Consider the following 13,867-nt stretch of genomic DNA (forward strand, 5'->3'; position numbering starts at 1 on the left):
TCCTGACAACTGAGACGATCGTGTAAACGTACAATTTCAAGCAGTGCAACAAGCTACATATAAGTTCTGAAACGTGAATCAGTTTCTAACTGATGGAATAGATAGAATGCTTAATAATTTATCTTTTGCGTTAATTTCTCAAGGATTTGCGACATTTTTATAGTAATCGAGATATTATATATGTGATCAAAAAAAAGCACAAATTTTCTTACGTTCGTTTACCATAATTCTTTGAAGATTAAGAATTAATTAATCAATTTGGAAATCTCAATTTGGCTACATAGATTAATTATTAATAAACTGTCAAACAATTATATAATGTTCACACAAATTATAACGGAATTAATCGCGTATGCCCCGAGTGATTACTCTGAGCAGTAATTGAGTTATTTCTCTACCAATCTCTTTCAATTATTAACGATTAAATATATTAACTAAAATTAAACAGTAAATATAATTCGCAATATCAATTTTTCATATACGGCATAAATAGATGATCAGTTTACATTAAAATATGAATTCTTTCACATATAAAATATATCCAAATGAAATTTACAATAATTAAATTGACAATTACATGTTTATATAATATCTCATAAAAACACTTTTTTATTAATTATGATTATTTAAAAAAATAGACAAAGATTCTATATCAATTTAAAATTATTTTTTAGTTCTATATATTTATATGTAAACTAATTCATAAATCATTAAAAAAATTATTAATGTATTCTATTTTTACTTTTTAATTTTTATTATTTATTTTACATTCATAAATATATATCACGTTTAAATTACGGTATTCAAAGAAAAAAACTAACAGAACAGACAGAACAAACGGAACAGAATTGTGCTTAGAATGAGCTCGAACCATAATGTCGAAATTCCAATCACGACGAACTCATTGTAGTTTTGAGAGAATAGGGAACTTGAGGTAGCGAATGATAGTCAGGTTTGATGTACATTGAGAAAGACGAGAGGAGGACGCGCAAGATGGTTTGAGACGACGACCAGAGATTCGAAGAGGGTGGAAGAGATCGAGAGGCCTTTTTTGTCTCCAGGGAGGGAGACAAGGTACCCTATCGATCTTCAGAATTCACACGCGAGATCCTTCATTCCCGACGGAATCAACGAGTGGTAGGAGAGGAAGTGATAGAAGGAAGGAAGGGTAAAAATAAGGACGCGGTCACAGCACCGGCAAGTACTTCTCCGATCCGAGAGTGAAGTAGGGAGGAGACATGCGACAGAGGAAAAAGGACGTAAGTCGTTCGAGAGACAAAGAGGAGATTCATCGCTGGCAACTTGCCGTAATTTTTTTTCCTGTGGTGAGAACTTCCTTGCCGTTCGGTATCTTTCTAGAGTTCGGTCCGAAAGGTTTCACGATATCGATTACAGTTATAAGGTATTGTTAAATTTTCACCTCTTTTTCTTATTTTCTCTTCGGTTCAGTAAACCTGCGTGATCGTAACTTTCGGATTTCTTCGATATTTATTACTCAGAAAATTTAAGATCGATATTTCATTTTATTGCGATTTGCGAAGCAGAATTAATATAATAAAAGCTATAAAAAGAAAATAAATATAAGGAGAAAACATCATATGATTTAAATATTTTAATTAATTATAATTAATTATTAATTATCATAAATAATTATAATTTTAATTATAAACATATTTAATTAAACATTTAATTATACATTTAATTATACATTTAATTAAAAACAATGTAATTTTGTAACAAAAATAATTTATCAAAAATAGAATTATTTTTTATACAGAATAATATATGATAAATACGCCTTACTAATGTAAGAAATTTAATAATTCCGTATGTATTGACAAATGTCGTATATCATTTCGAATTCTATTCGAGAGATACTTAGAGCGTCTTAGAATGAGAATTTCCTACACACTGTGCACTTTGTCTCCTGTCGAAGCTACGAAACTTTCGGCCCACTGTCGACATGGAAACTATTTCATACCACCAAAACGATAGAAAGTTCCTGAAATATTTAAGGGACTTGAAAATAAATCGTGGCAAGTATTATTGCGTGGTGAAACTTTTGACTGAGTTCGAAACTTCAGTAACGTTTCGCCAAAGTTCACGCGTAGTAAGCCGTCGTTTAACGTAAAAAAAGGGGCCAACTCTTAATGGTGCGAAAGAAAATATCCGAGTGAGATGAAATGTTACGTAATCTTAAAATTTCAGGTATTTTCGGAGCGTCTCACAAAACATACAGACCATTTTTTTCAAAATTATTCTTTTTTCGTTAGATATGTGAAGTAATTTTAAAAAATAGTAAAATAGAGACATTGACAAAGAAATAGATTTTTTAACACACATCTTTAAAATAAAATTTTTATATAATATTTTATATAATTTTATACAAAAAGGAATATTTAATATCTGAAATATTATACATGAATAGTTTGATCATATACTTTACTGTTATACACAGTTTTCTGATTATAATGATAATATTGTTTGTATCATGTGTGTGTATATGTTAAAAACAAAATGCACGAAGAGATACGAGCGAAAAGCGCTATTATTATTTAATATTGTTGTTAAAATAGAGTATCCCTTTGCAGAGCATGCAGTAACTAAATCAGTATTACCTCACAGCGGCGTTCAATAAAGGCTTGCGTTCAACAGAGATGTCGATCGAGAATTTTTTCGTACTAAAGACTGTTGTTGATGACACGGAAAAGCCGATATCGAAGTGGGCAAAGAGCCGTGAGTCGCTTTTTCCACATAGAAAATATATTTATAGCGTATAGCGCCAGAGTTAAGCCCCGTACACATCACTAGGTCACTATGTTAGTGCTGCTACATCTATGTTACAACGGTCAATATGGTGCCGTCGTAAAAGATATAATTTTAGCAAACGAGGACACTTTCTCGAATAAATTTAATTATACCATCACTTATATATCTATTGTACATTATTATTATATTTTTTTCTTTTACAAGTTTGTAAAAATATCTCGTATGTTTAATTTCTCAACATAGAAGGAAAAAGTTCTGATTCGTAAAGCTATAAATTATATGTAAATGACTAATTAATAACGTTGATGCTTGAAAAAAAATCCTTTAATACTCGCGATTGCTATAAAATATATAAAATATTATAAAATATTGCAATTATAAAATTTGCTGATAATTATACGCATCTCTCGGATCATAATATGTTTAATCAAAATGATATATAATACTGATAATAATGACAAATTATTATAATCAGAATAGTACTGCTTTTTATCAACTATTCATAAATTAAAAGCAAGAGAATATCGAACGGATTAATCAACAGAGAAGTAGAGGCAATTTCTTCGTCCGAGTTACTTAGTAATTTCCGAAGATTCTCTGCATCGAAGAGTCAATTTTAACTTTATATCAAATAAGTTTGCGGCTTCATCTGCGTTGAATCCTTCTTTTCTTGCATGTAGGTATACAAGTGGTAATAACGTCGATACTCTTTGTAAGTTTGATAACATAAAACGTGTCAAGTATTTAAGGGGCTTTAAAAGAACGAGATAATCGCTTCAGACTTAAATAAATCTTAAGATTTATTTATTTATAATACTTTGAAAAGTGATGACGTAAAGCATTCGTTGACCAATAAAAATTTCAAAGTATAAATAATGCTGAGATATCATTCAACAATTATTCACTCAGTTTTTTCATATATATATATAAAAAATGTCGTCTCATATCGTAATGCTTCTAAAAAGTTAATATTAACTTTTAACGAAAGGCTCGGTTTATATAAGGCAAATTGCGTATTTGAAGGTGCTTCAACATACTCTAAACTTTTACACATGTATCGTATATATTAATTAAAAGTTAATACATAGCATATTTATGTTTTTCACTGGTTCTCTTAAACGATTACGGTTCCCTAAACCCTGAAAGAGTTTCAAGCAAATATTAATGCAACTGATAAAATGACTGTAAAAATGCAACCTCGTTAGTAAGCAATTTTATGAAACATTCTTGATGTAAAAATGTAGAATTATACATTTATTAATACATTGCTAATAATTTTTGACAAATTTTGAAAAAATTTTTTTAAATTAAATTCCTTAAACTAAATGTATCTTAAATGAACCGCTTACACTAAGACAAAAAGTTATATGTATTAAAATATACAATAAACTTCATGTTTTGCAGCATTTTTATACTTGCGATTTTTGCGCGCAATTGCACTATACAAAATGACAGCGGTGGACGTAAAGCCTTGACACTCAGTATCATTTGATTTTCCTTTTGTCACGACTATTTACTACGGAGGTGCGACTCAACGTATCGACACAGCTAACGGTATTATTGAGGATCGCGTTTCGATGAACGCATCTCTCGTTCGTCTGCATGAAACGCCGATCGACGTCAACTCCGCACAGACCGTTGTATTTTTGTTCATCAGCTATCCTGCGGCCAATAGCGCGTCGCCGCATCGCGCCTGACGGACGGACACGAACTGATTGATTGAATTCTATTTTATTTCGTTATATATGAACACTGCGTAACATTAAAAAATTATAGAAATTAAAAGTGAGACTTCTACATTGTGCCGACACAAACATTTATAAAAATAAAAGAAAATATTAATATCAAAATAATATCATATTATAAATTGTACAATTTAAATAACATTGCTATGACATCTTACTGTCATGTAATATAAGCTCAAAAATTTAAATATTGTTAAGAATAATAAAAAAATATTAAAACAAATTGTTTTATATTTATAATATTAAAAATTACATTCGTCGAAAAGTTATATCAAATTTATTATATATCAAATTTAATTTTCGCGTAAATGATATTTGTAAGCGAAGAATTTATCATTTCTTAAGAAATATTATAGCTATTTTTTATAATTTTATATTCTATTGCCACTTTTTAGACTTACATGTCCAATATATAATAAAAAATAGAATTGGTTATTATTATCTTTATTTAATTTATTAATATAATATTATTTACTTAAGTACATTAATAAAAATAATTTAGCTTAGAGAGATATCTTATATTTTATTTTATGACGTTTTAAAATCAATGATTATTAAACTTGAAAGCGTGAAAATAAGCATGGAAATTATTTTTTCTGTTATTATTTAATTCTTTGATATGTATTTTTATATAGAATCAGATAAAAAGTATTAAGTAACATTTTTGTGAAGATCCATATAAAATACTATTAACTAAACAATTGAATTATAAATTGCTTATTTGCGTAATGTATTATTAATATGAAAACATACAACATAATATAATCCTGATAAATGAATAATGTGTTTCTGCAAAATAAAATTTAATATATCACGCATAGATTTACGTTTAAAGTTTATGTTACAGAATATTAATTCAATACTATATTTAAAAAAGGATCGTATTATCTTTATATATTGTATATCATTTTTATCATATAAAATATAAAATATATTTTATTTCATTATTGTATTCGTTATTTATAATACGTTTTTTTAATAAAACGATAGAAATAGAGTACAAGTAATAAAATAATATAAAAACAATTTAAAAAAATAAAGGATTAAATCCTGCAGAAAAATCTATTAAAATCATAAATCTCTTAAAATTAAGCGCACTTATTTTTTAATAATTAAGTGCACTTTATTAAAAGTAAAGAACTCTATGAGAAATCTCCAATTTGTGCATTACTCATTTATGTGCTAAATGGCTTGTACCAATATTTGTCAAAAGAAACTTGCCCCAAGTTTCTTTTAACACTGATATTTTTGCAAATTATATATATTAGTATCTTTCTTGATAAACAGAATATATAAATATTATTTTCTTAAAAATATTATAAAATTATTCCATTTTAATTTGTACGTTTCTAAATTTATTTTATTCTTCTTATATATTTTCGATATATTTTTATAAAATTATTCCGTTTTAATTTGTACGTTTCTAAATTTATTTTATTCTTCTTATATATTTTCGATATATTTTTATAATTTTTTAGAGTGTGTATGACTAAAATTTTTTAAATATAAATTCTCGTTTTGTTTTTGAAGAAAACATTTGTTTATGTAAAAGTTTATATAAAGCTGTATTAAAATAATATTCTAATTTAATAGAAAGCAGTTTATTTCTAATAAATCTATGAATATAAATTTATATTCTGAACTTGTAAAAAATAAAGTCTAAAGAGAGAAATGGTTTGATCTTTTTTTGATTCTTGCCTTCTGCAAATTATAAATAAGCAGACATTAATAAAAATATGTGCCTCTTCCCATTCTATGTATTAAAATTGATAGATATTTCCATACAAAAAAATTTCTCTGCTATATAATTTTCTTTTATTTTGCGTTGACATTTTATGTAAATTATCTGTCGTGTTTCAGATTGCAGGAAAAAGCTTAGTTTAGAAAGATAACTGTTCTATTTTAAACTTATCTTCTACGGAAAAAACCAGCATACACAATCTAGACAACGAGTTCGCATTTATATGTGCATCGATATATTAATTATGCACGCACTCGTACACATTAATTTTCGTCGCACTTTTCATTAATTTTCATCAATCTGTCAGTAATTTTTCTCAAATCAATCACTTTCCGATATAGTTCCCCTAATTTTTTCTCTCTCTCTCTCTCTCTCTCTCTTTTTATCTACCCATTTATCTATCTCTCTCATTCTTCTCTTGTGCTCTACGAGATTCGCTTTATCTTTATATTAAATTAATGGTCGACGAGCCAATTTTGTTTGGCAATATGGTCTCGCGTAACAAAGTAATTGCGCTACGCATCGGTATCCCCTTCCTGCCTACGTAAAGACCCCCTTGTTTCCCTTCGTACGGGAAATTTCATTTAGCGCTGGAAATCCACGCTTGACATATTCGTGGTTTCGTCCCTCTCCAAACGATAGAACGACCGAAATTCGACCGCTTCTGTCATTTTCGTCGTAGAATCATACACGAACACGCACTTATCACTTAATTTTCTTTTTGGTGTTTATTCATGTCGACTTAATTTAACAGAAATTACTAAAAAGAACCTTAGAAAAAGAACAACAATTTTGCATGCAATCAAAAAATAATTTATTCAGCATAAAAAATCATTTACTTGCCTAAATTTTTTTTGAAATTAAAAAATAAATAAAAAAGCTGCAGATAATAAATTACAAGTAATATATGCTTTTTGATTAATGCGTTGCATGAAAATTATTATTATCATTGCTCAATCGCTTAAATACATGCATCGCAGAAGCAATATTATTGGGAATATACGAGCGGAAATGGAGAGTTGGGCCGGAAAATTTCCACCAACGTATTTCCACAAAGCTACATTAACTATGGAACTTATACGATGGCAGTAACATATCAAAACAGAAACGGATAAAATTCGATACACCGCGAAATTAAATGCTCGCGGTCACCGATTTCGGCGGACCGCGCCAAATTTTCGAGGGGAGAAAGAGTTTGTTCACGCGCCATTGTCCCCGCTTTCCCTTCCTTCAACCCCCGTCCTGTCGGCCACGTGCGCGTGTAAATTCGTCGGTTAAATAACACGCCATCGGCTTGTCAGCATGACGTACCGTCGCCAAATGAGAAATAAAAAAATAAAAGCAGAAGAGAGGAGAAAAAACTAAACGCGCCGTGAATTTTTCGCGTAAATAGCATCGCAAATTCGGCGCGTTTTAACAGACGAATACGGCAAACACACAAGCTGCTTTTATTCGCGTGAAAAACGCGGGTGCTTGCAAAAATTTGTAAAATATATCGATCGTGAGAATTTGATTTATTTGATCCTCAAAAACGATGAATCGCAATAATATATCAATAAAAAAATAAAATGAATTACGCGATTTTTGCTAATGTTCACAGTGTAGAGAATAAAAAAGAGACTAGTGAGTTCTCTCTCCAATCTTTTTCTCGCAGCACAAACTAAAAAAAAAATTTTTTTTTTATAAGCTTTGTTTTTTCCCCAATTTTCGTTCATTCTATTGCAAAATTCAGTGATCTTTGCTAGCACAATCCCTTTCTTTTTCATTTTCTCGTTTTCTCTCTCTCTCTCTCAACAAACAAGAAGTCGTTCCCTTTTTCGAATCACAAAAGAAAAAAGTAGGAATAGAGACAGCGTGATACTTGCAATAGAGCTAGAATGGTGGAATAATTGAATATTGTACTCTGCTATCTCTTATTTATTTTTGTTACAAATTTATTTTGATACAATAATTTTATAAAAATATTTGGAAAATTAAAAATATGTTTGGTTTAATTAAATTGATTTAATTAATTTGATTTGATTAAAAAACACAGCAAAGTATCAGAATCAAGAGGAAAGAATTTTGCAATATTTTCGGAAGCATATTATGTGTAAATAATCGAATTTCAGTCAGGACATGTAAATTGTTCGTATCTTTTGTCCCTCAAAAGCAAAACCGACCTTCAAGAGGAATCTGTCTCGCTTTTCAATTCGACTCGGCATGTCTTCACGAAGAAAGAGCCTAAGATTCCCGACTACCTGTCACCTTGTCCGATATTTTTGCGATGTCTCAACGAATATCTTAAAAGCTTCTCTCGAAAGCTACAATCACGAAACAAGCTATTAGTAAGCAAACCAGAGAAAACAAGAAGCTATCTTTCTGGAAAGTGAACGTGAGTGGGTAAGCATGACACGTCGTAATACTTTCGCAGTTTAAAACGGTTATAATACTATTAAAGGCGCAATCGCAGCCGTTTTGCGTACTTGTGTGTATTGATATATTTATAAAATCATACTTTTGCATCAATTACAGATAATAGAAAAAGATAGAAAGCTTCAAAGCAATGCTTTTCTGCAGAGAGATACTTTTGTCAATTATAATAGATATTAATTATGGGAAAATTAGTGATTATCAGTGCATGAATAATAATATTAAGATAATATTTCTTAATTGGTTTTATTTTTTTTTATTCAATATTCACACGTAATAAATAAACTATTCATGTTTGGATAACTTCTGTTCGTTTTATTCAAACGCTTATACGTGAAAATCATGATTAATTATAATCTGTAAATAATATTGATAATTTTGTGAAATAATGCGCGATTTAATAAGGTTACATATACAATTTTCACGGCAATTTTCGATTTAACTTAATTAATTTAGCACAATTTGCAATATGTGTTAATTTAACATGTCCAAAATAAAACGGCATACGGTTTAATTCGCATTATTTTTAATAAAAAATAAAAAAGTAGAATAATTTTATTAATTACAAAAAAAATTTCTAGTAATTTTATTAACACACGTAACAATCTCAGGATTATCAATCTTTTAAATGTTTCACTTGCGATATATATAGCAATTATAATTAATTTCTCTTCATATGAGTAATTAAATTGTAATAATTTAATTAAGTCTTTTACATTACAAATATTTAACTTATTCAATATATATGCTTTATTGTTACCGAGATAAAAATATGTCTTTTATAAAAATACGTCTTGAAAAAAAAATGAAGAGAGCAATAAAATAAGAAAATAAAATTTTGTAAATTAATTTTACTGGCCGATAGGTATAAGAAGGTTAAAAAATAAACATATTTCAATAATTATTGTTTAATTCTGATTCCATTATGAGTGAATGTATTGAAAATGTGCATGCCATTTAGATATACATATGCTTTCGGTTTTGCTTTTCCATTTGAATATTTATAGTTGCAGAAAATCGTTATATCGCATGCATAAATAGGATTCACTCGCAATAAACTAATTCAATAAAAAATATTGAAAAATGTGGAAGATATCTATACGTAATTGCAAATTGTGATATATAAAAATAATCTTTACATAAATGCATATAGATTGTATATCTGCTCCAAATGTGAAACATTATAAATGATAAAAATTATGCAACTTAATTTTTGGAGCGCGTCCGAAATCTATCAATCCTCTTTATTTGTATTATTTAATTAATGATCTAAATATATCGCGCGCATTGAGCAGTTCGAACGTTATTTAATAATAAAAGGACAGAATAAAATACATTAAAAGGCATTAATAGCCGTCTCGGTATTTAATTTTGATCAATGCGCCATTTAACTCGACCACCAAAACGGCCAAGCTAAACCGCACAATACTTAACACGCGTTCAACCGAAGCGCTGCTCTGCGAAAACCACACTCGAAGCTGAATCGACCGCTACTTCATTATTTTCACGACTAACACCAGTAGTATTAAAAGAGCGAACGATATTCTGGTCGTATAAAACTTTCCCGTGGAAATTCCTGAGAGAAGTCACACGTTACAACTATTTTCGTGAATATCACTTTGACTTAATATTTATCTTTGAATTTTATAGTTTTTGTTATAGAAAGAATTTAGCAATTAATTTTTTTACTATTTTAATCATTTTAGAACAAATATGTAATCACTTTTTAAAAATATGCTCAATTTTAAATATTCTGTTATTTATGATTAATTTTTTTTTAACATATTATTATATCAAAATATTTAACATTATTATATGAAAATTTATCATATTTCTCAACATTATTTAACAAAATGTTACTTTTATTTTTTCCACGTGAGAATACGTAAAAATAAAATTAAATCATTATTAAATGTGCCTTTCTCAAATATCATTAGGGAAACCTAATGATATTTGAGAAAGGAAAGGGAACCTAACGAAAAGTTGGTAGATTCGATATTGTTAGCAACTGCGATTCATCGGCGAACCGGATCGTGTGAAATATAAGTCTCGGGAAGAACGTGGAGCAAAATTAATCTCCGGTTGGTAACGGAAACGCGCGCGAGCCCGGTTTATAGAATTGGCTGAGCCGGCTGCAGCGGCAGCCGAGTGCAGAAAGCGCATGGTCGAAAGGGCAGCCGACGCGAGAACGTCGAATGTCGTTCGGAATGAAAATTGGTATAGACGTCCCTCACCTGCACACAGCCCAGGCCCATATTGTATGACATCGCGAGATTCGGATGATTTATTACGTAATATCACAGCCGCGGGCGAAAGCCGGTCCGCTTTTTCTCCCCCCTTCTTCTACCACCTTTCGCGCCCGTGTATTTTCCCTATATCCCGCTGCTACGCATGTGTGTGTGTGTGTGTATGTGTGTACATTTTGTGTGTATGTGTCTTCTATTCCCCGTGTGCTTGTGTTAACCTTCCTCTTTCTACCCTATCGTTCCGTACACGTTGCGCGCGAGATGTCGATTGAAAGTGTGACGTTAAAGAATCCATTGACGAGATTGAGAGATCGCTCGTATAACTCTGTCACGGTTATTTTCCGGGGCCCCACCGATCGATTTAGGTTCTCGAGAGATCTCCTGAGAATGATATTTTGTTTTCTTCGTACAAACATTGTGAAAACGTTTATCTCCGCCTAAAAGCTCATGGCTTTTTTTAAATCTATTAACTTCTTGATATTTCTTTTAAAAAAACAATGAGCCTAGATTATATCAAAAACTATTTTTAGAGAAAGGAAAAAATGGATAAAACAAAATATTATACTTATATGTGCAATTCTGTTATAAAAGTTATTAATGAAATAACTGTACGTCATTTTTATATTGTTTCTACGTCATTCTTTCATAAGTCATTGTCAATATAACGTTGTACGTTATTCTACCTATCGTCGCTTGACAATCTTTATTGCAGTTACACGTTTCGATCTCGCGGGACGATTATCAGCTGCCAACGAGTGTAGTGCAAACGTTATTCCCCAATGATCACGCGGTAATATGAAACGTGTGCAATCAGCCTGCAATAGGGCGTACAGTTGTAAGCATCGCTTCAACGGTGGCGATGAGATGTTGAATGGTTACGCCGACGAAAATCAAGAGCATTTTCCAATTTTTGTCTGGATATGACGTAAAGCCGCCAGAATCAGAAATGCTGCCGCTACGTGATGGCGATACCGATTCTTCCGCCGGAAGAAGCGGCCACAACCGGAATGATAACAACGCCCACGACTTATCTCTTACATGCACTTTACGTCTCGCGATAGCTACTCAGAGATTCGAAATAACACGTCTTCCTTTAAACCTTTTCTAATATAACATAATACTTTTCAGTTCTCTTTTCTGTGAAGACTTTTCAAGTACAGTGACACGGTAGCGTCGAGATGCAAAATATATAGAAATAAAAAGTAACTTTATTCTCGATGCGATTTTTATAAATATAAAATATTTGTACTTGGCATATATGTATTAAATAAATTTTTTCATATAATTCTGTTGTATAAAATATTCCCAATACATATTTTATTTATTTTTATGATGTGTGTCCAGCAAATTAGAGATAATAAATATTTATATATGTAAACTATTGTATTTACAATTATAATATCTATATTAATTTGAAAAATATTTTCAAATTTTTTCAATATATAATAACTATGAAAATAAAATAATAAATTCAGATATTTCAGGGACACAATTCATAAATATAAATAATATCAAAATTTTTTATCATCTGATAGAATTATTATTTTGAGCTTAAGTAAAAAATAATTTAAACTCACCGATACGATGCGTAACAGAAGAGTTGGAGAGTATACGACACTGATCTGTAAAACACAAAAATATTTCCACATTATTTAGTGTTTAAAATATTTATTACTGTAAAAAAATTACACGTTATTAAATTTTTTTATTGGTCTTTCAAACAAAGATTCAGTAAAAAATATATATAATTTTCAAAAAGTTATCTACTTTAAATATTTAAGAAATTTAGATCTAATAAATAAAAGAGATCCAATAAATAAAAATCTGTAAATGTATAGAATTTTATTTATTATAAAAAATTATAATGATTAGTATATATTTATATATATCAAAAATCTCTAAATAATTATAAAAATATCTTAAACTAGATTTTATATATATTATAAAAATATGTTAATTTTAAAATATATTTTATTAAATATTTATTTATTTTAAAATAAATTTTATTTTTATGATATATCGTTAAGTATATATATATATATATAAATTATTATTTATAAATGATAAATATACACATATATACACGACGCACACATATACATATATCATTAATAAATTTTATAAATGACAAAATATTAAATCCATAGACTTACAGAAATAGACTGCGCTTCTCTATGCAAAAGACACTGTCTCAAACATTAGAAAGAGAGAGCGACACCGGTCGGATCTCTTTCTCTCTTTCAATTGTGCGAGAGAGAAAAAGATCCTGCCGCTATCGTTCTCTCTCTTTCTAATGTTTAAGACAGTCTTTTGCATAGGAGTGCACAGTCTATGTCTTTAAGTCTATGATTAAACCAAGATATAAATTACTTACCTCACAATTTAATCGATTATCGATTAATGCTGTTGCAGCTCTCCTTTTCTTGCTCCTTCCTCGTTTGTCCTTTATCGTTTCTGCGTAGCCGTTACACAACAAACACTCGCGAAGATTAATTAGGATTACCAAAATACAATCCCTCGACGTTAATTGCACGCGACACACATTTGATTTTATCGCGAGAGAATTAACGCGAAACAATCAACTCGGCGAAATTCACACATTAGAATTACGCACGATCCGTTTCGATTAATAATCGTTTTGACGCTTACGAGTCATTAACTGCTAATTGCAATAATCGTAGAGAATAATCTGGAACGCCGCTACTTTCCCGCTCGAGACTCGGCGCACGAATGATAAGAACATGGCGGTCGCATGTATAGCGTGATGTACGCCGCGAATCACGTGTGACGTCACACGCCGTGAAGCTTTCGTTGCCGGCGGTCATATGACGTCACGTTAAAGGTGGCCGCGGCACTGACCTAACGTCGCGAAATATTAAATACATTTTACGAGATGGAACATTCGATTCCTCGCTTGTTTGCTTTGTATTCTTTAAATTATTAATCAATTAGTA

General features: G+C 30.0%; 1 protein-coding gene across 1 annotated transcript in view; it reads right to left on the bottom strand.

Moving 5' to 3' along the window:
- The window catches only part of LOC105254435 (igLON family member 5), a 186,668-nt gene extending 173,039 nt beyond the window's left edge, over positions 1–13,629 (bottom strand). Inside the window, exons 1-2 of the mRNA XM_025411673.1 lie at positions 13,288–13,629; positions 12,491–12,535 (exon numbers count right to left, since the gene is read on the bottom strand). The gene's annotated coding sequence lies outside the window, so the exon portion shown is untranslated. The remainder of the gene's footprint in view (positions 1–12,490; positions 12,536–13,287) is intronic.
- Between the last annotated feature and the right edge of the window lie 238 nt (positions 13,630–13,867).

This window comes from Camponotus floridanus, unplaced genomic scaffold (genome assembly GCF_003227725.1).
Source record: "Camponotus floridanus strain SB8 unplaced genomic scaffold, Cflo_v7.5 scaffold42, whole genome shotgun sequence".
Classification (NCBI taxonomy): domain Eukaryota; kingdom Metazoa; phylum Arthropoda; class Insecta; order Hymenoptera; family Formicidae; genus Camponotus; species Camponotus floridanus.